Source organism: Salmo salar, chromosome ssa22, assembly GCF_905237065.1.
Source record: "Salmo salar chromosome ssa22, Ssal_v3.1, whole genome shotgun sequence".
NCBI classification, from domain to species: Eukaryota; Metazoa; Chordata; class Actinopteri; order Salmoniformes; family Salmonidae; genus Salmo; species Salmo salar.
In genome coordinates, this window is record NC_059463.1 from 21,346,969 (window position 1) to 21,373,415 (window position 26,447).

The window sequence follows — 26,447 nt, forward strand, 5'->3', positions numbered from 1 at the left end:
AGTTGGGTTTTTTTCATTACATTTACGAGTTTTGTCAATGTAGCCGTTGTCTATTGTTTGGAGTGCTCATTTCAATGTTGACACCTGAGTAAGGACGCGCATTGGCTTAACGCACCACCACTAATGAGCTGTGGAGCTTCTTCAAGTAATGTTTTCTTCACCTCATACAGCAAGCAAATTAAGTCTGTTTTTACATCCATTGAGAATGACAATAGTTCCTCAATGTATTTGAAAAATCTTTCCAGCTCTCTCCCTTTCGATAACCACTCAGCGTGAAAGGGAAAAATGTCATGCTCTGATCCAGTGGAAATGTCATAAAATAGGCCTACCTGATTACTTATTGTCTGATGGCCTACAGTTGTGTGGGAGCTCACTGGCATGGGAAACTCTGAAGGCCCAGAATATTTTATACAATGTTTGTACAAAGTTACTTTTTAGGTTTGTATCATTTTCATTTAGATAGAATTTGGATTAACCACGTGACAATAATTTTCAGATACGAAGACATTTGTATAAATAAATGAAACTGTTCCATGATTTTTTTTTTATATGAAAACAATAACTGGCACGCAGATCAGTAGAAATGGTAAGATTAATTGGCATTCCACATGAGAAAGGTTGCCGATTCCTCATGTAACCCATTACGGCAGCTTCAGGAAAGTAATGACAGAATCTGCCAAAGCCAGTAGGAGAGGGAGGAGGATGGTTGGGTCAGGTTAAGGTTTTTTTCTTCTAATTATCTTGACCTCTGGTTCCCTCTTGAGTCATTTGTGTCTTATTTCATCAAACAGTGCGCTTAAAGCATCAAACAAGCTCAATGCATACACTGCTTATTTAAAACACATTCAGTGTGTCTACAGTTGAAGTCAGAAGTTTACATGCACTTAGGTTGGAGTCATTAAAACTAGTTTTTCCAACACTCCACAAATTTCTTGTTAACAATCTATCGTTTTGGCAAGTCGGTTAGGACATCTACTTTGTGCATGACACAATTAATTTTTCCAACAATTGTTTACTGACAGATTATTTCACTTATAATTCACTGTATCACAATTCCAGAGGGTCAGATGTTTACATACACTAAGTTAACTGTGCCTTTAAACAGCTTGGAAAAATCCAGAAAATGATGTCATGGCTATAGAAGCTTCTGATAGGCTAATTGACATCATTTGAGTGAATTGGAGGTGTACCTGTGGATGTATTTCAAGGCCTACCTTCAAACTCAGTGCCTCTTTGCTTGACATCATGGGAAAATCAAAAGATACCAGCTAAGACCTCAGAAAAAAAAGTGTAGACCTTCACAAGTATGGTTCATCCTTGGGAGCAATTTCCAAACACCTGAAAGTACCATGTTCATCTGTACAAACAATAGTACGCAAGTATAAACACCATGGGACCATGCATCCATCATACTGCTCAGGAAGGAGACGCGTTCTGTCTCCTAGAGATGAACCTCCTTTGGTGCGAAAAGTGCAAATAAATCCCAGAACAACAGCAAAGGACCTTGTGAAGATGCTGAAGGAAACAGGAACAAAAGTATCTAAATCCACAGTAAAACGAGTCCTATATCGACATAACCTGAAAGGCTTCTCAGCAAGGAAGAACCCACTGCTCCAAAACCGCTATAAAAAAGACAGACTACGGTTTGCAACTGCACATGGGTACAAAGATTGTACTTTTTGGAGAAATGTCCTCTGGTCTGATGAAACAAAAATAGAACTGTTTGGCCATAATGACCATCATTATGGTTGGAGGAAAAAGGGGATGCTTGCAAGCCGAAGAGCACCATCCCAACCGTGAAGCACGGGGGTGGCAGCATCATGTTGTGGGGGTGCTTTGCTGCAGGAGGGACTGGTGCACTTCACAAAATAGATGGCATCATGAGGAGGAAAATTATGTGGATATATTGAAGCAACATCTCAAGACATCAGTCAGGAAGTTAAAGCTTGGTCGCAAATGGGTCTTCCAATTGGACAATGACTCCTACCATACTCCACAGTTGTGGCAAAATGGCTTAAGGACATCAAAGTCAAGGTATTAGAGTGGCCATCACAAAGCCCTGACCTCAATCCTATAGAAAATGTGATGGCAGAACTGAAAAACCATGTGCGAGCAAGGAGGCCTACAATCCTGACTCAGTTACACCAGCTCTGTCAGGAGGAATGGGCCAAAATTCACCCAACTTATTGTGGGAAGCTTGTGGAAAGCTTCCCGAAACGTTTGACCCAAGTTAAACAATTTAAAGGCAATGCTACCAAATACTAATTGAGTGTATGTAAACTTCTGACCCACTGGGAATGTGATGAAACAAATAAAAGCTGAAATAAATCACTCTCTACTATTATTCTGACATATCACATTCTTAAAATAAAGTGGTGATCCTGACAGGGCATTTTTACTAGGATTAAATGTCATGATTTGTGAAAAACTGAGTTTAAATGTATTTGGCTAAGGTGCATGTAAACTTCCGTCTTCAACTATATATATGGAAAAATACACATTTTAAAATGTTGACCAATCGATTGGTCGAAAGAACAGACAACTTTCGGTCGACTAAGTTTTTTTGTGTCAGGGACAGCCTTAGTCTACTGGTAAGTGAAGCAAGCTAGCTAATTTAGCTGACTAGCAAACAGATAGATCCATACACATTGCTTGCAAATATGCATAGTCTACCGGTGGTTAATTAGCTTACAGCCAAATAAACGTTCATACACTTACAAACCTTACTAAAGTTGCTGGCTGGCTACAAGCAAACGAGAACACCAGCTGTCTGATACTAAGTGATCAAAGAGTGGCTGGCCCAGCGGCCGCTTGAGAACTTTCAAATAGAGCTTGTTATGATGTCTTGCCTGGGTTTGTTTACATTATGTTTTACCTGGGTTTGTTTTGTCACCCCGACAGTTTGGTATTTCATAATCACAAATTAAGTAAATGAGACTTACTGAGTCTGGCTTTGTTTTGTTGTTTGTTTTGTATTTAGCAGACACTTATTCAGATGAGCAATTAGGGTTAAGTGCCCTGCTCAAGGACACATCGACAGATGTTTCACCTAGTTGGCTCGGGGATTCATAACAGTAACCTTTCGGTTACTGGCCCAATGCTCTTAACTGCTAGACTACCTTTAACACCCAAAGTTGATTTCCGCAGACCTGCTGAAATCGAATTAGCATAATAAAAAATCCCCATCAGAATCTGTCAGTTTAACCTAGAGATATCCATTTTTTTTGCATTGTATGTAATCCACTGCTTCTATCCATGTTGCTGTAAAGGTTGTCGTCGGGAATAGAAGACCAAAACGCAGCAGGAATGTGGATGCTCATCTTATATTTATTTTAAAATAAACAGAACACCAAAATAACAAAATGAAGAACACACGAACAACAAAACAGTCATGTCATGCTCACATAGGCAAAACAAGAAACAATCTCCCACCACACCAAACAATTACCCATATATAGGACTCTCAATCAGAGGCAACGAGAAAGCACCTGCCTCCAATTGAGAGTCCAACCCCCATCAACCTAAACATAGAAATACAACAAACCAGAAAGAACATAGAAATACAAAACATAGAACATAGACCAAAACCCGGAAATAATAAATCAAACATCCTACTACATAAATCACCACCCCGAACCACATAAACAAAATACCCTCTGCCACGTCCTGACCAAACTACAATAACAAATAACCCTTATACTGGTCAGGACGTGACAGTTGCACTTCTGCATCTCCAGTGAAAGGTGGCAGAGCTAAAGGTGCGTTTGTCAGACAATGAGACATCCCGAAAATCAGTCTTCTCACGAAAACGTCTGTAGCGTCCGAAAGGTTAAAACTATTATGACCCTCCATATAAAGATGAGACTCTCACAAACATGATGGTGTCCTCCGTTTTGCTCTATGGCCCCCATAAGCATCTTGTGTCTGAAGTCGGTACAGATGATCTGCCAACTTCTGTCTGAAGGTCCCCCGGTTAAAGGGATATCAGCATGTGAAGTAGCAAGCTATAAAATCTCCTAAACAAACTGCACTATTAATTTAGGAGTCTATCTCACCTAATTGAACTTGCAGTTCGTCTCTGCCCAGAGCGAGAGCAGCGTTACGTTGCTTTCCCACAGAGATAATTTTGAGGAAATGGGAAACTCAATTAGAATTGGATTGCGTGATGCTGATCTTAGCAACCGCATGACGCAGCATGACAAGGTGAATGCGATTGGTCGACCGGCAGTTGGGTGGGGCGTTTCTCCATTAATTTCCCAATTGGATTCCTATCTTCTCCTTTCTGTGATCTCTGTTTCCTACAGACACGCCGCATTGTATGGAACGCTGATTGGGTCATAAAGCAAGTAGTCAAAACGCAATCTTTTTAATGCTACGCGTGTAAAGTAAGCAGGTGCAGGCGCTAAATTAACACGCTGACACGTTAAGTAAACGCCTTCACGCACTAAGTTAACGCCTACACATGTCAAATAAGCGCATGCAAGCGGTTCAACATGTGCTAAATAAACATCTGCAACGGTCCTGCACACGTCAAATGAACACCTACAGCTGTTAAATATACACCTACACACGCTAACTTAACGTGTTCTTTAATATGCTAATTTTACCAGCCAATTTCCCTAGCTCCTCTTTTCAACTATTTCACAGTTTGAAGGAACTTCCTTTTCCACTGCAAGCAGGATATGAACCATCACAAATTAACAGTTTTGTCTTTGAAAATTGTTGTTACTGAATCATAAAGTTTCAGCTAGCTACCAACGTTAGCTAAATTAGCTAGCCAGTATCTGACTAATCTTATGCTAAGCACTGGCTATAAAATTCAGTTAACATTAATCTAGCACCAGATCAGCAGTGCTTAGCATAAGATAAGTCAGATACTGGCTAGCTAATTTAGCTAACGTCGGTAGCCTCGAACCCCAGCCATATTATATCATATAGTTAGCCTCAAACTCTGCCTGGCCATACTGCTCGCCACAGTGAACGGCGCCATCTTGTGTTTTATTAAAAGTCCTGCTGAAAAAAACTTGTCAACTATAACAGCCACGGAAACACATTGGACTATGTTAATATTATCAAGGTAAATGACATACTAGCAAGATTGTTGCTTGAATGTAGGGCCAGGCATACATAGATTAGACAATGGAGATTCTCCAAAAACATCCGGCTCAAAATCCTGGTCATTGCCGATTTTTGGACTATGTTGTCTCTATTTTGCTTTATTTACATTTTTTAAATTGAACATTTATTTAACTAGGCAAGTCAGTTAAGAAGCAATTATTATTTACAATGACTGCCTACCGGGGAACAGTGGGTTAACTGCCTTGTTCAGGGGCAGAAGGACATTTGATCCAGGGGATTCGATCCAGCAACCTTTCGGTTAGTGGCCTAATGTTCCAACCACTAGGCTACCATTGACTAAAGGAAGACAAGCTACCTACAGTAAATGTGACTTATCGGCTAGTACTAAAGTAGGACATGTTTTTGAGTCACGTTTTAGCCAAAAGCCATGAATTTAAGCAAAACAACAGGTAGGCAACTACTTCTGCCTGACTGGCTGTCATTTCAATGCTAGCGTTAGCCGCGCTAGCTTGCGATTAGCATGAATACAATGAGCTCATATAAAGCAAATTTTGCCAGCGACAACCTTGTAAAACCTTTAACATCTACAACATGTCAGCTTTTGAACAAAGTAGACTTTAATGTGCACGTTCACTTCGTTTTTGGAATATTTACATTCCATCGAAAGCCTATTGGGGTAAAATAACAACTTCAGACATATACCAGAACCAGTACACCAGTACATATACATATAGTACTGCTTCAAAGGAATAGGGTTCCCATTCCTTCTGCTTTATTTTCACACAGTTGTGTCTTACAGAAGGGAACCATGAAGAGGAGATTAGAGTGGGCAAGGGGGAGGCTGATAAAGCAGCAGAGAAATCCTGATTCATCAAGTATCACAGTTAATTCTGGTAATTCTCACCTGGTTGGCATACACAACACTGCAAGGTATGCAAAATGAAGCCCATTCAAATTTCCAATGTTATTAAAACATGTAACCCAATCTACCGTCAAGCAATGTTTAATGTCAGTTGTGTGTTAATGTTATGAACTAAAAACAATCTGTGGTTCTTGGAGTCAATGAATCAATTGAAAGTGACTACAATCAGAAATGATTTTAAAACCACTGTGCCAGTAAAGATTACAAAAAAAGGAATCTGCTCTTATGGTTCTGTTTATATTTTTTCAGACACTTCAATCCGACACTCTTGTTTCTGTTTGACGTCAGGCAAAACGTCTTCAGCCAACGTAGGATGGAGAGCCGTTGGTTGGCATTTTTTAGACTACAGTGTCTGTGTGGGTGTATCAGGAAAGGACGTTAGAAGTTAGGTCCCCATTATATCGAAGCTTCTTACCATCTCCACTGCAGCCCAGTCGATATCAATTTTAAAAACTGGAACAGATATTGTGTAGCCAATGTTTGCAAAAATGCAATGTTTGCAAAAATTCCTGTTTGCCTATTGTCCCAACAAATTTGTCAATTATGCATTTTACATACGTCAGAGTGCATTTTCTTTTATAGCTCTGCTTTCAACACCATCCTGACCCACAAACTGGTTAGCAGACTCAGGTCTCTGGGTGTAAACCCTGTAATAACAAATTGTAACACTTTGGGCTTCGTGGGTGTGGAGTCAGGCGCTGGTGCTGACTCACCTGGGATGAACGAGGAGTGTTCTGCCTGCCCTCTCGACTCCCAGAGGGACCCCCCCAGCACCGGTCTTCCGTGTGTCCTCGTCGACCACAATTGGTGCAGGAGGGGCGCCCTCCTCTGGTTCCCCTTGACGCAGTTCCCCCGAGCTCCATAGGAATGGGTGCAGGCAGGCTAGGAGCTGGAACTGACAGGACCCTCTCTGAACGCCCGCGGGCAGCCAGCAGATTGTCCAGTCGTATAGACATGTTGATCAGTTCATCTAGGGAGAGTGTAGTGTCCCGACACGCTAGCTCCCTGCAGACGTCCTCCCTAAGGCTACACCGGTAGTGATCTATTAGGGCCCTGTCGTTCCACCCAGCTCCAGCCGCCAAAGTCCGGAATTCTAGGGCAAAATCTTGCGCGCTCCTCATCTCCTGCCTAAGGTGAAACAGTCGTTCACCCGCCGCTCTTCCTTCCGGGGGATGATCGAAGATGGCCCTGAAACGGCGGGTGAACTCAGGGTAGTTGTTTCGTGCGGAATCGGGTCCATTCCACACAGCGTTGGCCCAGTCCAATGCTCGGCCCGTCAAGCAGGAGATGAGGAGGCTCACGCTCTCCTCCCCCGAGGGAGTCGGCCTCACGGTCGCCAGGTATAATTCAAGTTGTAATAGGAATCCCTGGCACCTTGCTGCTGCTCCATCATACTCCCTCGGAGGCATAAGACGTAGTGCCCCAGATCCAGACGGGGAAGGGAGTGGAGGAGGTGAGCTCGTCGGGTGAACCGGAGGTGAAGGGTGGAGACCACTCCTCTCCCATCGATCCATTCTCTCCATCATCTGGTCCATGGCTGACCCAATCCGATGGAGAACGGTGGTCTGATGGAGGATCCGTTCCTCCATCGATGGTAGAGGGGTGGTGGCTGCTTCTGCCGACTCCATTTCTATGGTGCGGGCTTCTGTAACACTTTGAGCTTCGTGGGTGTGGAGTCAGGCGCAGGAAGCAGGAAAATGTTTGGTACAATATGTAATTTAATAAGTACTGAAAACCAAGGAAATATGTCCAAACACAACAGGGCGAAACAATAACCCCGAAGTCCAAAATACATGTACCACAAAACATACAAAGTGACGACACGTAACAAGCCCGCACACAGAACAGGTGGAGAGGCGGGCTTAAATAATAAAACTAATTACTAATGGGAAACAGGTGTAACTCATAAAGACATAACTAACAGAAAAACTAAAAAGGGATCGATGGCAGCTAGTAGGCTGGTGACGACGACCGCCGAGCGCCACCCGAACAGGGAGACGAACCACCCTCGGCAGTAGTCGTGACACAAATTTGTTTTTTTTCATTATCCCCTCTGGAAAAAGAAAGGGGGGGGGACAGTAAAGTCCATAAGCAACACTTACTGGAGAACACAATACTCTAAGTGAAAGTATTTTGGGATTTAATGTATCTATTACGTTCTTAGGGGGCCCATGAAAAAAATAAGGCTATTAAATGCTGTCCCACAGTTGTGAGAGTGATTAGGTGATATATTTTACTGACGTGGGCCATGTTACTTAATTGATCATGGTTTTGCATCTAACCTTCCACCTCCAGCAGCCAGTCCCTCCAGAAACATATGACTCTGATCTCTATTGCTCTTTGATTGGTACCAGGTGGGGAGCGCTCTGCTTTGAAGAGAGAAGCTGTCTTTGGTCAAAAGAGGCTTCTCAGCATAGATGAAAACCTCTCTGAAGAGGCTTGAGTGTCTATTCATGTAAGGCAGGAGACCTAGACACTCCAGACCCTCTTTGAATCTATAAAGTAAAAAAAGTCACATAATGAATTTCCTGTGAAGAATTTAACTCAGCTTATGAGATTCCTTAGATATATGGAAATGCACTGCTCAAGAGTATCCCATAGCCTGCTTTCTAAGTAGAACTTTGTATCTGACTCCACCAGGGCATCCCTCTCCTCCAATGTACGAATGTATCGCACTGAACCCAACATGACAGGTTGTTCAGAGGCCTCCATGACCGCTTCCTGTGCCTCGTCAAGAGTTTGTGCTAACTGGATCTTAGATAGTTCAATAACAGTGTTTTGGGACAAATTAGCAAAACACCAAACTGTTTATCACTACCCTTAAAAAATATTGACTGTCAACAAAAGGAAACCAGATCCATGTGGAAAAATATTTATGAAAACTACAACCCTAATATATCTTTTTTTACTTAGTGCAAATTAACAGTAACATAACATCCATCACATTATAAAGTGACTTACCTTCTCCAACTTCTCTTGGAAGTCATATTCCGCAATTTCTTTCAGTTTTGGCACAGAAGGTTGTAGGCCACACACTTGCCTGTATAGCCTCTCTGGCAAAAAAGTGTTTTTTCCCCCCCTATGTACCAGACAGCAATCATGTGGCCCACCTGCTTGTATATGCCATCATAGAGTGCTGTCACGCATAAGACAAACAGTAAATAAGAACACATTACATAACATGCAAAAATCATGTCTTACTTAAGTCATACATATTGCCGTAAACAAACGTGTCTTTGTTGGTATAAAAGTGTAACTCACCTTGAGAGTTGCAAGAAAGGCATTGTTGCCAATCAGGTTCCTCTAATAGTGCAGAGGAATGGATGGCACTCCTTAGCAGCCAGAGAAATTATCTTGAGGGACCACCCTCATCAGCTGCCCCTTCACCAATTCCGTCAGCATCCCTAAAAACCAAGTCTATTTTTAAAGCGTTCTCTCTTAAAGCCTCTCGTTGCACAATCATAAACGTTGTCCCTCACCACGTTTATTTGGTTGTTAAATGAACATCTTCACGAATTAAGTTAACGCCTTCACGGGCTAAGTTAACGCCTACACCCGTCAAATAAGCGAGTGTAAATGTGCTTGCAGGTGGTCCAACGTGCTAAATAAATGGCTGCAAGTGGTCCTTCACATGTCAAATTAACACCTACAATTGCTAAATATACACCTACACACACTAACTTAAATGTATTTGGCTAAGGTGTATGTAAACTTCCGTCTTCAATTATATATATGGAAAAATACACATTTTAAAATGTTGACCAATCGAACCCTGGCCATAGCCAGGCCTGGCCATAGCCGCATTTTTTAGGCAAAACAATAGCTGAAGGTCTATAACTTCAGGTTAGGCAGGCTGGCTGGCTAGCTATAATTTCAATGCCTTAGCCCCGCTAGCTTGCGACTAGCATGAAAACATTTTCAAAGCTCACATAAAGCTCACATAAAGCTCATTTGACCTAGGACAAACCTGTAAAAACTTTGTTTATATCTACAACATATAGCTTTCCAACAGCACAGATATTACTTTTGAATACCCTTTGAAATATTAATATTTCATCTAAGCCTATGATGTAGAAATTAACAAATTCAAACGTACACCAGGAACGTTAACATTAGTACTATGGCACTGTTTGAACAGGAATCGCAATCCCATGGTCTCTCAAAACTGTCGTCTTGCAGAATGGAAACCATGCAGAAGAGCCTTGAGTGGGCTAGGGGGAGGCTGATAAATGTCGCTTCAGCAGATTACCTAATTGATCAATTATCTCAGTTCATTCAGGAGATTCGTACCTCTGGCTGGCATGCACAACAAGGTAAGCAGCATTGTAGTGGGTGTGGTTGGGCTTACTGTTGAGCAATCAAACCAGGTAATGTTGATAGGCCGTAGATTTTTTTTCATTCTTCATTCTCTTGCTGCCCGTTGTATTCGTTCTTGTTAAAATCCAATATTATAAAAACATTACTTGGCCACAATTTATGACAGTTACTATCATTTAAAAGTGTTTTTGGAATGAGGGGTGCAGGCGGTGTCACAATACATTAAGTAGCATAAACACAGTGTTGTATTATTGTTAAAGCCAGTTCCGGTTACCTAGCTCCTCTAACTTGGAGAGGAGCTGGAGGTGCACCTTGTTATGCCATCACTCAAGAGCAACTGAGTTTTCTGATGTCCTGTGCTTTCAGTGTGCCTCAGATGGCAGATATTCTACATGTGTCCTGATTGACAGTCAAACATTTTCTAAGGTCAGTTGTGCTTGGGAGTAATGCTATAAACTACAAAGACTTTAGATGCATGGTTTCCATTTTCTTACCAATCAAACAATTTAGAATGATTATAATCAAGACAGGACTTTAACATTTCTATGATGATATACATTATCTCATTTCTGGCCATTGTTACTCTTTTTTTCTCTAGACACTTCAATCTGTCACATGCACCGTTACATTCGGACATGTCAAACTTGGCTCTGGAGGAATAAATTAAGGGCTTGGCCCCCCTCCACCAGCACAACTTCCTGTGCCCCCCCTCCACCTCCACCTCTTCCTGTGGCCGCCCCTCCACCATTCTCTGAGGCTTATCGTCCATCTTCACCACAATATGTGGCCTCCCCTCCATGGAGTCGACTCTCGTCTGTTGATGTTGGTGATGATGACAATTTTTACATTTACATTTACGTCATTTAGCAGACGCTCTTATCTAGAGCGACTTACAAATTGGTACATTCACCTTATGATATCCAGTGGAACAACCACTTTACAATAGTACATCTATATCTTTTTTTTTTTGGGGGGGGTTGGGTTAGGGATTACTTTATCCTATCCCAGGTATTCCTTAAAGAGGTGGTGTTTCCGGAAGGTGGTGATTGACTCCGCTGTCCTGGCGTTGTGAGGGAGCATGTTCCACCATTGGGGTGCCAGAGCAGCGAACAGTTTTGACTGGGCTGAGCGGGAACTGTGCTTCCGCAGAGGTAGGACGGCCAGCAGGCCAGAGGTGGATGAACGCAGTGCCCTTGTTTGGGTGTAGGGCCTGATCAGAGCCTGAAGGTACGGAGGTGCCGTTCCCCTCACAGCTCCGTAGGCAAGCACCATGGTTTTGTAGCAGATGCGAGCTTCAACTGGAAGCCAGTGGAGTGTGCGGAGGAGCGGGGTGACGTGAGAGAACTTGGGAAGGTTGAACACCAGACGGGCTGCGGCGTTCTGGAAGAGTTGTAGGGGTTTAATGGCACAGGCAGGGAGCCCCGCCAACAGCGAGTTGCTTCCTGTATAAGGCAGGGTCGTACTCTGAGAATGTTGTAGAGCATGAACCTACAGGATCGGGTCACCGCCTAGATGTTAGCGGAGAACGACAGGGTGTTGTCCAGGATCACGCCAAGGCTCTTAGCCTGTTGGGGATAGGGGGCAGTATTTACACGGCCGGATAAAAAACGTAACCATTTAATCTGGTTACTACTCCTGCCCAGTAACTAGAATATGCATATAATTATTGGCTTTGGATAGAAAACACCCTAAAGTTTCTAAAACTGTTTGAATGGTGTCTGTGAGTATAACAGAACTCATATGGCAGGCAAAAACCTGAGAAGATTCTGAACAGGAAGTGGCCTGTCTGACAAGTTGTTGTTCATCTTGGCTCTTTTTATTGAAGACTGAGGATCTTTGCTGTAACGTGATACTTCCTACGGCTCCCATAGGCTCTCAGAACCCGGGAAAAAGCTGAATGATATCGAGGCAGCCCCAGGCTGAAACACATTATCGCGTTTGGATAGTGGCCGGTCAGAGTACTCTGAGAGTCAGGCTCGTGCACGAGGGCACGAAATGTTTTATTTTCTCTCTCTTTGTACGTATACACGCTTTCCCGGTCGGAATATTATCGCTTTTTTACGAGAAAAATTGCATAAAAATTGATTTTAAACAGCGGTTGACATGCTTCGAAGTACGGTAACGGAATATTTATAATTTTTTGGTCACGAAATGCGCCGTGCTCGTCACCCTTATTTACCCTTTCGGATAGTGTCTTGAACGCACGAACAAAACGCCGCTATTTGGATATAACAATGGATTATTTGGGACCAAACCAACATTTGTTATTGAAGTAGAAGTCCTGGGAGTGCATTCTGACGAAGAACAGCAAAGGTAATAACATTTTTCTTATAGTAAATCTGACTTTGGTGAGTGCTAAACTTGCTGGGTGTCTAAAAAGCTAGCCCTGTGATGCCGGGCTTTCTACTGAGAATATTGCAAAATGTGCTTTCACCGAAAAGCTATTTTAAAATCGGACATAGCGAGTGCATAGAGGAGTTCTGTATCTATAATTCTTAAAATAATTGTTATGTTTTAACGTTTATCGTGAGTAATTTAGTAAATTCACCGGCAGTGTTCGGTGGGAATGCTAGTCACATGCTAATGTAAAAAGCTGATTTTTGATATAAATATGAACTTGATTGAACAAAACATGCATGAATTGTATAACATAATGTCCTAGGGTTTTCATCTGATGAAGATCATCAAAGGCTAGTGCTGCATTTAGCTGTGGTTTGGGTTTATGTGACATTATATGCTAGCTTGAAAAATGGGTGTCTGATTATTTCTGGCTGGGTACTCTGCTGACATAATCTAATGTTTTGCTTTCGTTGTAAAAGCCTTTTTGAAATCGGACAGTGTGGTTAGATTAACGAGAATCTTGTCTTTAAAATAGTGTAAAATAGTAATATGTTTGAAAAATTGACGTTTTTGCATTTTTGAGGCATTTGTATTTCGTGCCACGCCCATCATTGGATATTGCAGCAGGTGTTCCGCTAGCGGAACGTCTAGATGTAAGAGGTTACTGGAAACCACATGTCCTGAGGCTGCATTTATTGTAGCTGGGGATGTTAAAGTCACCCAGAACTGTGAGGGGTGAGCCATCCTCAGGAAAGGAACTTATCAAGGCGTCAAGCTCATTGATGAACTCTCCAACGGAACCAATGAGTAAGTCATCCCTGTAAATAATTAAATGTCTTGTTATTGCAGATGAATTGTGGGAAGTATCTGAGGTTTGTTATTCTGAAGTTCTCTTTTTTAGTGTTGACCTCCAAACACTGCTGAACTAGGGATTTTGGTACAAAGGGGAAGAGGGGGGAATTCACCAATCACCTCACAGTCCACAAGCCATTCTGTTTTCCTGGGGTAATCCTCACACTTAGGTCCTCAGCCAATCCGGTCCAGTACACAAGGGAGGTAGTCCGACAGTCCAGGTCACAATGGGTAATCACAAAGATATTGCTCTCTCTACTCCCACTCTTCATGACGCACTTGGCTCTCTCCTACTCTGCCCCTTTGTGCAGGCTGCTTCCTCCTTTATCCCCAAGCACTCCCTGGCTTAATGATCCACAGGCTCGGGGGTGGAGCCAGCGGTCTGTAAGATATCGCCACTCAATAACCACTCCCCTCACCTCTCCCTGCCGTCTACCACAATATACTACATATATTAGCTGCATATATAAAATACTCCCTTGGCCTAATCAGACTTACAATATTAGCAACACATAGGCCTAAGTCACTTGCACTGCTGTCTCAGTGTCTGAGCCTACAACATAGCTGCATAGCCATAAACAGATCCGTCCTCTGTGTTAGCTAGCTGATCAAGTTCATGATTAAATAATAATAGTATTTAAAAAGAATCAACCTTGTTAACGTGGGTAGAAGGGCATCAAGTCCAGGATTATCGGAGAGCAGATGCCGAGTGCAGTCATTTAGGGTCTCTTTGCAGCGGTTAAGGAAGCTCCTTCTTGCCATCTTCAACTGTGCTGTTGTTGCTTCAAACTGACTGTACACCAATTAAAGAAATCTGGTTGAAAGGAGGAGCTATGGAATTAGGCTGGTAAAATTTCAATATGAAATTTATATTAAAGAACGGTAGGGACAGATGTTCCGCTAGCGGAACGCCTCACCAATATCCAATGGTATAGATTGGTGCGAATTACAAATACCTCAAAAATGCTAAAACTTCAATTTTTCAAACATATGACTATTTTACACCATTTTAAAGACAAGACTCTCCTTTATCTAACCACAGTGTCCGATTTCAAAAAGGCTTTACAACGAAAACAAAACATTAGGTTATGTCAGGAGAGTACCCTCCCAAAAATAATCACACAGCCATTTTAAAAGCAAGCATATATGTCACAAAATCCAAAACCACAGCTAAATGCAGCACTAACCTTTGATGATCTTCATCAGATGACACTCCTAGGACATTATGTTATACAATACATGCATGTTTTGTTCAATCAAGTTCATATTTATATCAAAAACCAGCTTTTTACATTAGCATGTGATGTTCAGAACTAGCATACCCACCGCAAACTTCCAGTGAATTTACTAAATTACTCACGATAAACATTCACAAAAAACACAACAATTATTTTAAGAATTATAGATACAGAACTCCTTTATGCAATCGCTGTGTCAGATTTTAAAATAGCTTTTCGGTGAAAGCACATTTTGCAATATTCTGAGTACATAGCCCAGCCATCACGGCTAGCTAATTTGACACCCACCAAGTTTGGCCCTCACCAAACTCAGATTTACTATAAGAAAATATGGATTACCTTTGCTGTTCTTCGTCAGAATGCACTCCCAGGACTTCTACTTCAACAACAAATGTTGTTTTGGTTCGAAATAATCCATAGTTATATCCAAATAGCTCCGTTTTGTTCGTGCGTTCAAGTCACTATCCGAAGGGTGAAGCGCGGTGCATTTCGTGACAAAAAATTTCAAAATATTCCATTACCATACTTCGAAGCATGTCAAACGCTGTTTCAAATAAATGTTTATGCTATTTTTCTCGTAAAATAGCGATAATATTCCAACCGGGCAACGTTGTGTTCATTCAAACACTGAAAGAAAAAAATTGAGTTGTCTCGTGCACGTGCGCCTCAGTGTCATTGTTCTCAGAAGGACCACTCACAAAAACCTCTGCTGTTTTTCGCCCAGAGACTGGAGAGCTCTCATTTCACTTTCTTGCAGCTTCCTAGAGCCAATGGAAGCCTTAGAAAATGTCACGTTACAGCAGAGATGCTGTATTTTTGATAGAGATGCCCTAGTAGGAGAACAGATGGTCAGATAGGGCACTTCCTGTATAGAATCTTCTCAGGTTTTGGCCTTCCATATGAGTTCTGTTATACTCACAGACACCATTCAAACAGTTTTAGAAACTTTAGAGTGTTTTCTATCCAAATCTACAAATTATATGTGAAAATACTGCCCTCTAGCCCAAAAAGGTTAAGTTAGTGTGTGTAGGTGTATATTTAGCAGTTGTAGGTGTTAATTTGACGTGTGAAGGACTTCTTGTAGCCATTTATTTAGCACGTTGGACCGCCTGCAAGCACATTTACCCTCACTTATTTGACGGGTGTAGGCATTAACTTAGCCCGTGAAGGTGTTAACTTAATTCGTGAAGATGTTCATTTAGCACCTGCACCTGCTTACTTTACACACGTAGCATTAAAAAGATTGCGTCTTGACCACGTGCTTTATGACCCAATCGGCATTCTATTGCATTGTGACATGGTACTTGAAGGAGAACCGGAGGTGAACAATTTGGTACACTGTTTAGATTGAGCACATCTAAACAAAGTCTATACTTTGTCAAGACGATATAAATGTATGGGTGTTTTCTAGAAAAGTATGGCCATACCGTCTATTGGTTGATTTGGCGATCTAGAGTACAGGTAATTGTTTTAAAAGCGTTATGAAATGTGATAGTTTGTAATCCCCTATCTGAAGTGACAATAATGATATAGCTATGACACATTCCAAGACAATTTCCTGATTTTCACAGGTGGACCACTTAGAAGTTAAATCATGGGGAAAAATGTGTATTTTACCCACTGATAGAAAATAGGCTTTCACCAAATTTGCAGGACTTTCAATTCCGATTGTCAGAGGCATTATAAATCAAATCAAATTGTTTTCGTCACATATTTCATAACAACAGGTGTAGACTAAGAGTGAAACCCTTACTTATGGGCCCTGCCCAGCAATGCAGAGAGAAAGAAAATAGAGAAAACATTTCAATCTAAAACACGTAATAATTAAGTAATACTAATTACACAATGAGTAACGATAACTTGGCTATATACACGGGGTACCAGTACCGAGTCGATGTGCAGGTGTACAAGGTAAATAAGGTAGATATACATATAACTAGGAATAAAGTGATATAAAATAAACAGTGGCAGCAGCGTATGTGATGAGACAAAAAAGTGCAAAAAGAGTGGATGCAGTTCAGGGCCCTGTTGGTTCCAGACTTGGTGCATATGTACCACTTGCTGTTTTCAGAAAGAACAGAACTTGGGTGGCTGGAGTCTTTGAAAATATTTAGGGCCTGACACCTCCTGGTAAAGATGTCCTGGACGGCAGGGAGCTCGGCCCCAGTGATGTATGGTGCTGTACACACTTCCACCTGTAGCGCCAAGCAGTTGCCATACCAAGGATTGGTGGAGCCAGTCAAGATGCTCTAAATTGTGCAGCTGTATACAATTTTGAGGATCTGAGGGCCCATGCCAAAGCTTTTCAGCATCCTGAGGGGGAAGAGGCGTTGTCGTGCCCTCTTCACGACTGTGTTGTTGTGTGTGGACCATGATAGATCCTTAATACACCAGTTTAGTGTTTCCTTTTAAGATAACCATTATTATAACAAAGATACATTTTCTACCCTCCATTTCCAAGGTACAATACATTACTCTGCCACCCTCAGGTTCTCAGAACTAAACTTTTAAACCTAATGGGTTGTGAAGCTGCCGACAACTCAGCTCAATTACCCAATTATAACCAAGGTGTTATGGTGTGAATAAATTAAAGAGTACAACAAAGTTAACAAAGTTTCTAAGGATATGTATGCATGTGCCTACGTGTGTGAGTGTGTTTGTGCATGTGTTTGTGATTTGAAGACCATGTGCACAAATCCTCTACCAAATTAGCAGGTTATAACCCAGGCATTGTGATAGCACCCAATCACAGAAGGAAAGCAGACATACCTTTATGTAAATAAAGTATGTTATGGTTCCTCTCTTTCCTCTCATGGCCCAGCAGAAATGACTGTAACACCTTTGGATAGCAGAGAGATGCTGATCCCCTCTGTTTCCAAGACAACAGAGTGGCAGGCACGGAAGATTGACACTTCCTCTTCTGTGTTCACTAATCTCCACGGAGGAAATGTGTTTTTGCGCTGCTTAATCAAACACCTTTGGAGATTAAGTCAAATACATTACTTCAAATTCAGCCTTGTTGAATTATTTCTACCAGGGATACGAGCCCTGGATATGAGCATTCAGAGCACACATGAAATGTCCTCAATAGCCGTCACACAGAATAAATAACATTGTAGATTAGATTTACTGTTGAGTTTTTACATTAACAGTACATTATAATAACCTATCCCCCTTTCCAATGTCTCTTTACCCCCAATAAAACAGCATCCCCATCCATAGAGTCACAGCTTGTTTGACCTTGCCCCAGTAAAACTGGTAGAAGGGGAATATGTGGCACCTAACAGGATAACTTAATGAGGCATCTCATTCTGGAGTCAATTTAAGTAAGTAGCTCATCTCTATTTTATGTCAACGCCTGTTCAAACATTCAGTTACCAGCTCAAATTTGTATAACATTTCTAAGAGGTCTCCTTATTTACCACAAAAGCTCAAACTGCTGTGCTTCGCCTGTGTGCTTTTAATAGTGACTGTACATTTTACATGAAATTCACACAGGCACATCCTGAGAGCTGTTAAATGTGGAAAAAAATCCAGCTGATAGAAATGTATCTGTATTATTTACAAGTCCATTTGAAAAGCTAGATTGGCCTGAAGCATCTCAATGGATCTTCTGGCAACTTTGTAAATCCTTTTCCATTTAATATTTTCAGACATAACTAGGTCACATTTATTTAACACATCATCTCCCTTTCGAAAAAAGCGTAAAAAAAACAAGGGCTATAATCCATGGCCATGCTTAGTAAGTAAAATGTGAGATGTTGGTGCACCGCTATAGGGAAACAGATCAAATTAAATCGCAGAGTGAAGTCTGAATGTCTCTTTAATCCCACTACTCTTAACTTTAGCCGTAAGTGCTGGAAAGTTATTAACACCTTGAAATGTAAATCGCTCGGCCTGCCATTCAGGGATTAGTTTTTATTATTTATCAAGGTACAGTATGGTCGATACTGGCAAAAACCAAGCGGCAAGCATTCTTTATTCATACGTCCCATGGGTGTTTCCTACACAGAAAGCAGAATCAGGATATACTTTTCCCCCATCATTTTTCCTAACCACATAAAGCTTTAAACATAATTATATTACACATTTTGATTCCTCGTACCTCCAGGCGCCCAGTTGTTGAATATTTAAGATGGTGGAGGTGTGGTGAAGCTGCAATCTCCCTGATTACTTTAGAGAAAAAGGAAATGTCACGCCCTTATCTGTTTCATCTGTCCGTGTGCTTGTCTTGTGTTACCAAGTCAACCAGCATTTTTCTAGCTCCTATCTTTCCAGTCTCCGTTTTTCCTAGCCCTCCTGGTTCTGACCATTGCCTGACCACTCTGCCTGTTCTGAACTCAAGCCTGCCTATACCCTTGTACTGTTTGGACTCGGACCTGATCATAGAACCCCTGCCTGTCCTGACCTCAAACCTGCCTATCACCTGGTACTGTTTGGACTCTGACCTGGCATATGAACTCTCGCCTGTTCCCGACCTGCCTTTTGCCTACTCCTTTTGTTATAATAAATATTGGAGCTCAACCATCTGCCTCGTGTGTCTGCATTTGGGTCTCGCCTTGTGCCCTTATAGTACGAACTGGCCATGACAGACACAGCAGACTTGGACCATCTATGTCACGCTGTCTCCCTGCAGGGAGCCACCATTAGGAGGCATGAGGAGCTACTGCTGGACCTTTTGGGAGGGCTTTGTTCCCTGACGGAACGCCACAACCAAGGGTTCAAGGCTAAAATAGAGCAAATCCGTGAATTAGCTCATAGGCAGCACGCCACATCTGAGACCTCCCAACCACCCAGTAACCTTTCTACTACTAGTGGATTTATTCAACCTACTCCGGCTCCCCGAGAACCTCGCTTACCTTTTCCGGAGCGTTATGCAGGCAATCCTGGTACCTGCCGGGCGTTCCTTTCCCAGTGCTCCCTCATTTTCGAAATCAAGCCCTCTTCTTTCCCGTTGGACCAATCAAAGATAGCGTATTTAATCACGTTAATGTCTGGAAGGGCGATGGCTGTGTGGGAGCAGCAATCCACTGTGTGCCATAGCCTGGAGGAAATCATGACAGAAGTGAGGAAGGTTTTCGATTCTCCAGTACCCGGGAGGGAGGCAGCTCAAACTACAGCAGGTACATCAGAACTCCTGTAGTGTGGCAGACTACTCAGTAGATGTTTTGCACAATGGCCGCTGAGAGTTTCTGGAATCCGGAGCCTCTGTTTGTCACATTCCTCCATGGACAGTCGGAGTCTATAAAGGATGAGCTTGCAACTCGGGAAATACCACAGGACTTCGATTCCCTCATCACCCTGGCGATTAGGATTGATGGGCGCCTACGAGAACGCCGGAGAGGAGGTGGGTCTCGGGAACACTCGCTCGTCTGCTGATGCTGGCGCATGTCCTAAGGAATCTGGAAATCCCAGAAGTTTGTATTTTCGAGGAGAGCCGAAAACACCCATGATTCCCCGAGAATCATCGCGACGGGTGAGTTAGATACTCCTGAGCCCATGCAACTGGGAAGAGCTATGTTATCGGTTGGGGAACGCTCATATATGCTGAATTCTAACTGTTCTGTGGGATGTTATATAGCCACTTGCCTGGTTAAGAAACACTACTCTGTTGAGCCAAACTGGGAGTCCCCTAATTTCCATCACCCGCCCACCTTTTTTTGTGATTCTGCTGTGGGGAGACCAGTCTAAGTCTTTCCGGGTGCTCATTGACTCTGGAGCTGATTAAAGTTTTATGGATGCTACCATGGTTTCTGAATTAGGTATTTCCACTCAACTTCTCTCTGTCCACATGGATGCTAGGGCACTGGAAGGCTGCTCGATTGGAAGAGTCACCATAGTACAGTGCCCATTCATATACGGGTATTAGGAAACCACAGTGATACCATACAGTTCCTCCTCATCAATTTCTCCCCATTATTTCCGGCGCCGACAGAGATGGCCTCCTCGCTTCGCGTTCCTAGGAAACTATGCAGTATTTAGTTTTTTATGTGTTTTTATGTCCAGTCCCGGGTCCTGGAATGGGCTCATTCCTCCAGGCTGACCTGTCATCTAGGTTCCCATCATACCCTAGACTTCCTCCGACAAGGTTTCTGGTGGCCCACAATGGTTCCTGATGTCTCTGCCTTCGTCGCCGCGTGCACAGTGTGTGCTCAGAACAAGACTGCACGGCAAGCTCCTTCTGGCCTCCTACAGCCACTACCTGTCCCTCATCGTCCCTGGTCTCATATCTCTCTGGACTTTGTCACTGGGCTCCCTCCATCTGATGGCAACACCGTCATTCTGACAGTAGTGGATCGGTTCTCCAAGGCCGCCCACTTCATCCCTCTCCCCAAACTACCCTCTGCCAAGGAGACGTCCCAGCTTATGGTGCAGCACGTCTACCGGATCTCACGGACTTCCGGTGGACATGGTCTCTGACCGGGGTCCTCAGTTCTGGAAGGCGTTCTGCACCCTTCTTGGGTCGTCAGCCAGCCTGTCCTCCGGAATCCATCCCCAATCCAACAGCCAGTCGGAGCGAGCTAACCAGGACCTGGAAACCACCCTAAGATGCCTGGTCTCAACCACCCCCACTACCTGGAGCTGACAACTGGTCTGGGTGGAGTATGCCCGGAACACCCTTCCCTGTTCAGCCATGGGACTCTCCCCTTTTGAGTTATCTATGGGGTATCAGCCTCCGCTCTTCCCAGAACAAGAGCAGGAGGTCAACGTACCCTTGCCCCAGATGTTTGTCCGCCGCTGTGGACATTCCTGGAGAAGAGCTCGGGCGGCACTTCTCAAGACCAACTCCAGGTACCGTCGACAAGCGGACCGCCACCGGACTCCAGCTCCCGGTTACCGCATTGGGCAGAGGGTATGGCTTTCCACACGGGACCTGCCCCTTTGGTTGGAGTTCCATAAACTGTCCCCCCGTTTCATTGGTCCTTTTCCCATCTCTAGAGTCCTTAGTTTCACTGCTGTCAGTATTTTGTTACCCCGTACCCTCCATATTCACCCTGCTTTCCATATGTCTAGGATTAAGCCCGTGTCTCACAGCCCTTTGTCTTCTGTCTCCAGGCCCACCCCTGGTAGGCTTGGACATACAAGACGAACTGGCACAGAAAGACAGGAAACACAGAGATAAATACACTGGGGAAAACAAGCGACAATAACGAGGACAGGTGAAACAGATCAGGGTGTGACAACTGTGGGTGACTGACAAACCGCTGCTAAGACATGTTCAGCCTGACTGTTATCACAGTTCCATCTTAATTGGAGTTTTAGAAATCATAAGATAAGCACCATGATGCAAATTGAAGCCTGGCATGTCGTTGTGTAGACTTTAAAATAATTATGTAATCGTATTGATCAGGACAGGGGGAGAGCATAGTGTGCAGGAAATTGAATTCTTGCATAAAATAGATTTCTTGTTATGGATCTTCTTGTATGGTGGAATATGGGTATTTGAATCTAGTTGTGTGCTATATAAATGATTAACTAAGAGAGGTGCTACTTATCATGATGTGCAATAGGGCCTTTATTTATTCAAAGGAGTCTAAAACAGGTGGGTGGTGGATTGAATTAGAGACTGTTGACATTTCTAAAACATTTTAAGGGATGACAATTAGAATGAGGTGCCTATGATCTTAAAGGATCATAGTTCGAAATGGATAAACTTTGGAATTTGCCATTTAGATCAAAATCACTCCTTTAAACACTCAATACTTGCCTGACAGACACATTCACACTTCATTAACAGCCAAATCAAATGCTGAAAACATCAATTTCAATCATGCTGCTACACAGAGGAGAGCTACTTTACAGGGAGCACAAAGCACAATGCCAGGGAGGACAAATTTCCCATCAAAATGTTGTTTGAGATTCTCTGCAAAGTTTCCTTTTAGCATACACTGTTATTGTAACGATGCACAAAGAAATACCATACATTACTCATGTAGAATAACACAGTAGCCTGAGTTTAGCTTCATATGTTTTCACATTGTATTCAGGCTAAATTCATCTTCATTTTCACTGCCTTCCCTCACCTGTTTTTCTGATTCTGAGAGTGGTGGAGCTATTATCCTGCACTTTGAGGAAGAGAGGTTCTGGGGATGACACAGACTAAAATGTAGATTAATGACAGGGATCATCCGGTGGTGTCGTCAGCACCAGGCCACATCAATCACCACAATTTACCCAGGACTAATGACGGCCCAGGAAAACATCTTGATAATAAACTTTATAATGATGGATGGTGTCAGGGCATGTAAGGGAGAAAGCCCTGAGATCATGTTTCTTTGCACAGACGTCAGTGTTGCCAACCATACAAGAGGGAGTTTATGGTGTTTTGAAGAGGCTGCTTTTGCGAAAGTTTCATACTGTGTTTGTTGTTGACTTTTCTTTTCATTGTCAGTAAAACAAATTTTCACTTGATTCAAATAAAATGTTACAGACAACTCATGCAATCTGTTATATTCAGTCAATCATAAGAAACTGTCGACATTATCCTCAGCAGTTGTTCCTTATTATCTTATCTTTTGTAAGTATTCCACATTTTTGGGATGCACTGTGGGAGTTGGAACACTTTGTCCTGAACAAAGAGTTAGTCCAAACAGAGGTGGACACCATGGTGCATTGCAACCAATTCCAGAAAAATCTCTCAGTTTCTAAAAAGTTGATGTTTTGATGCTTGGATTCACATTGTTTTTGTGGGTTTATGGGACTGTGGGACTTCCAGCTAACTGTGTAGGCTGCAGTAATTGGTCAGAAATAATAACCAGCTCTATGATCTGGTCAGGCTTGCAAGGTTGCTAAACCACAGGTTCATATGTGCTTCCTGTTTTTTGACCATGTTACTGCAAGAACTGTCCGGATTACTGCCAGATCGGAACCATTTACTGAAGAATTTGTGGATCTCAGTCAAAATAGGAAGAAGATTATAATCTGTCGTTTAGCAACCTAGCAAATTACCAATGTGCTGGAATGTATAGCAGCTGTTTTACAGGCTCCTGACCAATTCTGCTACACTACATGACCCAAAGTATGTGGACACCTGCTCATCGAACATCTCAATCCGTAATCATGGGCCTTAATTAGGAGTTAGTCCCTACTTTGCTGGTATAACAGGACCCACTCTTCTGGGAAGGCTTTCCACTAGATTTTGGAAAATTGCTGCAGGGAATTACTTCCATTCAGCCACAAAGGCATTAGTTAGGTTGGCACTGATGTTGGGTGATCAGGCCTGGCTCCCATCTGGCATTCCAATTCATCCCAAAGATGGGGTTGAGGTCAGGGCTCTGTGCAGGCCAGTCAAGGTCTTCCACACTAATCTCAACAAACCATTTCTGTGTGGAACTCGCTTTCTGCAAGGTGGCATTATCATGCTGAAACAGGAAGGGCTCTTCCCCAAACTGTTTCCACAAAGTTGGAAGCACAGAATTGCCTAGAATGTCATTGTATGCTGCAGCATTAACATTTCCCTTCATTGGAACTAACGGGCCTAGCCCGAACCATGAAAAATAGCCCCAGACCATTATTCCTCCTCCCCCAAACTTCAGAGTTGGCACTATGCATTGGGGCAGGTAGTGTTCTCCTGACATCAGGCCAAACCCAGATTTGTCCATCGGACTGCCAGATGGGGAAGTGTGATTCATCACTTCGTTTCCACTGCTCCAGAGTCCAAAGGCGGCGAGGTTTACACCAGTCCAGCCGACACTTGCCATTGCGTATGGTGATCTTAGGCTTGTGTGTGGCTGCTCGGCCATGGAACTCATTTCATGAAGCTCCCGATGAACAGAGGCAGTTTGGAACGGCGGCATCCTATGACAGTGCCACGTTGCAAGTCATTGAGATCTTCAGTAAGACCATTCTACTGCCAATGTTTGTCTATGGAGATTGCACGACTGTGCTCGATTTTATACAGTTGTCAGCAACAGTAGAGCTCAAATAGTCGAATACAACCACTTGAAGGGGTGTCCACATACATTTGTACATACACCGCTCAAAAAAATAAAGGGAACACTTAAACAACACAATGTAACTCCAAGTCAATCACACTTCTGTGAAATCAAAATGTCCACTTAGGAAGCAACACTGATTGACAATAAATTTCACATGCTGTTATGCAAATGGCCTTTGTGCAAGGAGGAGCAGGAGAAGCACTGCCAGAGCCCTGCAAAATGACCTCCAGCAGGCCACAAATGTGCATGTGTCTGCTCAAACGGTCAGAAACAGACTCCATGAGGGTGGTATGAGGGCCCGACGTCCACAGGTGGGGTTGTGCTTACAGCCCAACACTGTGCAGGACGTTTGGCATTTGCCAGAGAACACCAAGATTGGCAAATTCGCCACTGGCGCCCTGTGCTCTTCACAGATGAAAGCAGGTTCACACTGAGCACATGTGACAGACGTGACAGAGTCTGGAGACGCCGTGGAGAACGTTCTGCTGCCTGCAACATCCTCCAGCATGACCGGTTTGGCGGTGGGTCAGTCATGATGTGGGGTGGCATTTCTTTGGGGGGCCGCACAGCCCTCCATGTGCTCGCCAGAGGTAGCCTGACTGCCATTAGGTACCGAGATGAGATCCTCAGACCCCTTGTGAGACCATATGCTGGTGCGGTTGGCCCTGGGTTCCTCCTAATGCAAGACAATGCTAGACCTCATGTGGCTGGAGTGTGTCAGCAGTTCCTGCAAGAGGAAGGCATTGATGCTATGGACTGGCCCGCCCGTTCCCCAGACCTGAATCCAATTGAGCACATCTGGGACATCATGTCTCGCTCCATCCACCAACGCCACGTTGCACCACAGACTGTCCAGGAGTTGGTGGATGCTTTAGTCCAGGTCTGGGAGGAGATCCCTCAGGAGACTATCCGCCACCTCATCAGGAGCATGCCCAGGCATTGTAGGGAGGTCATACAGGCACGTGGAGGCCACACACACTACTGAGCATCATTTTGACTTGTTTTAAGGACATTACATCAAAGTTAGATCAGCCTGTACTGTGGTTTTCCACTTTAATTTTGAGTGTGACTCCAAATCCAGACCTCCATGGGTTGATAAATTGGATTTCCATTGATTATTTTTGTGTGATTTTGTTGTCAGCACATTCAACTATGTAAAGAAAAAAGTATTTAATAAGATTATTTCTTTCATTCAGATCTAGGATGTGTTGTTTAAGTGTTCCCTTTTTTGAGCAGTATATAATGTATTTTGTATGGTTTTGTGCAGATCTTAACATTTTTGGTACATAATGTTTCCACCATTGTTTTCTATGATCGAAAAAAGCTTATGTACATCAGAACAGCAATCACTAACTTCCATTTGGATGAAGATTTCTACTTCAAAGTGTCAGCGGCGCATACTGCTCACCCCAGACCAAGCACTAATCCCCGACACTCGGAAGAGAAAGAGATGGCAATATAGAAGCCGACATGTGGGTACCCTAATGAAACCACGGTGTCGAGTAAATAAACTGCCTCTACCCTGCAGTCACTGGAGAACAAACTGGACAAGCTCCGTTCAAGACTATCCTATCAACGGGACCTGAAAAACTGTAATATCAAGGGCATGGATTATATTCTAGATGGTTTTTCTATGCATCGGCAAGAAAGACGGCAGCATTGATAAGTTCAGTGGTGGTGGTGTACAAGCAAAACTCAAACAGGAAGTACCGGTGACGCGCTCAATACATAAGGGGTCCGATGAAGCGGATGCTAAACTAT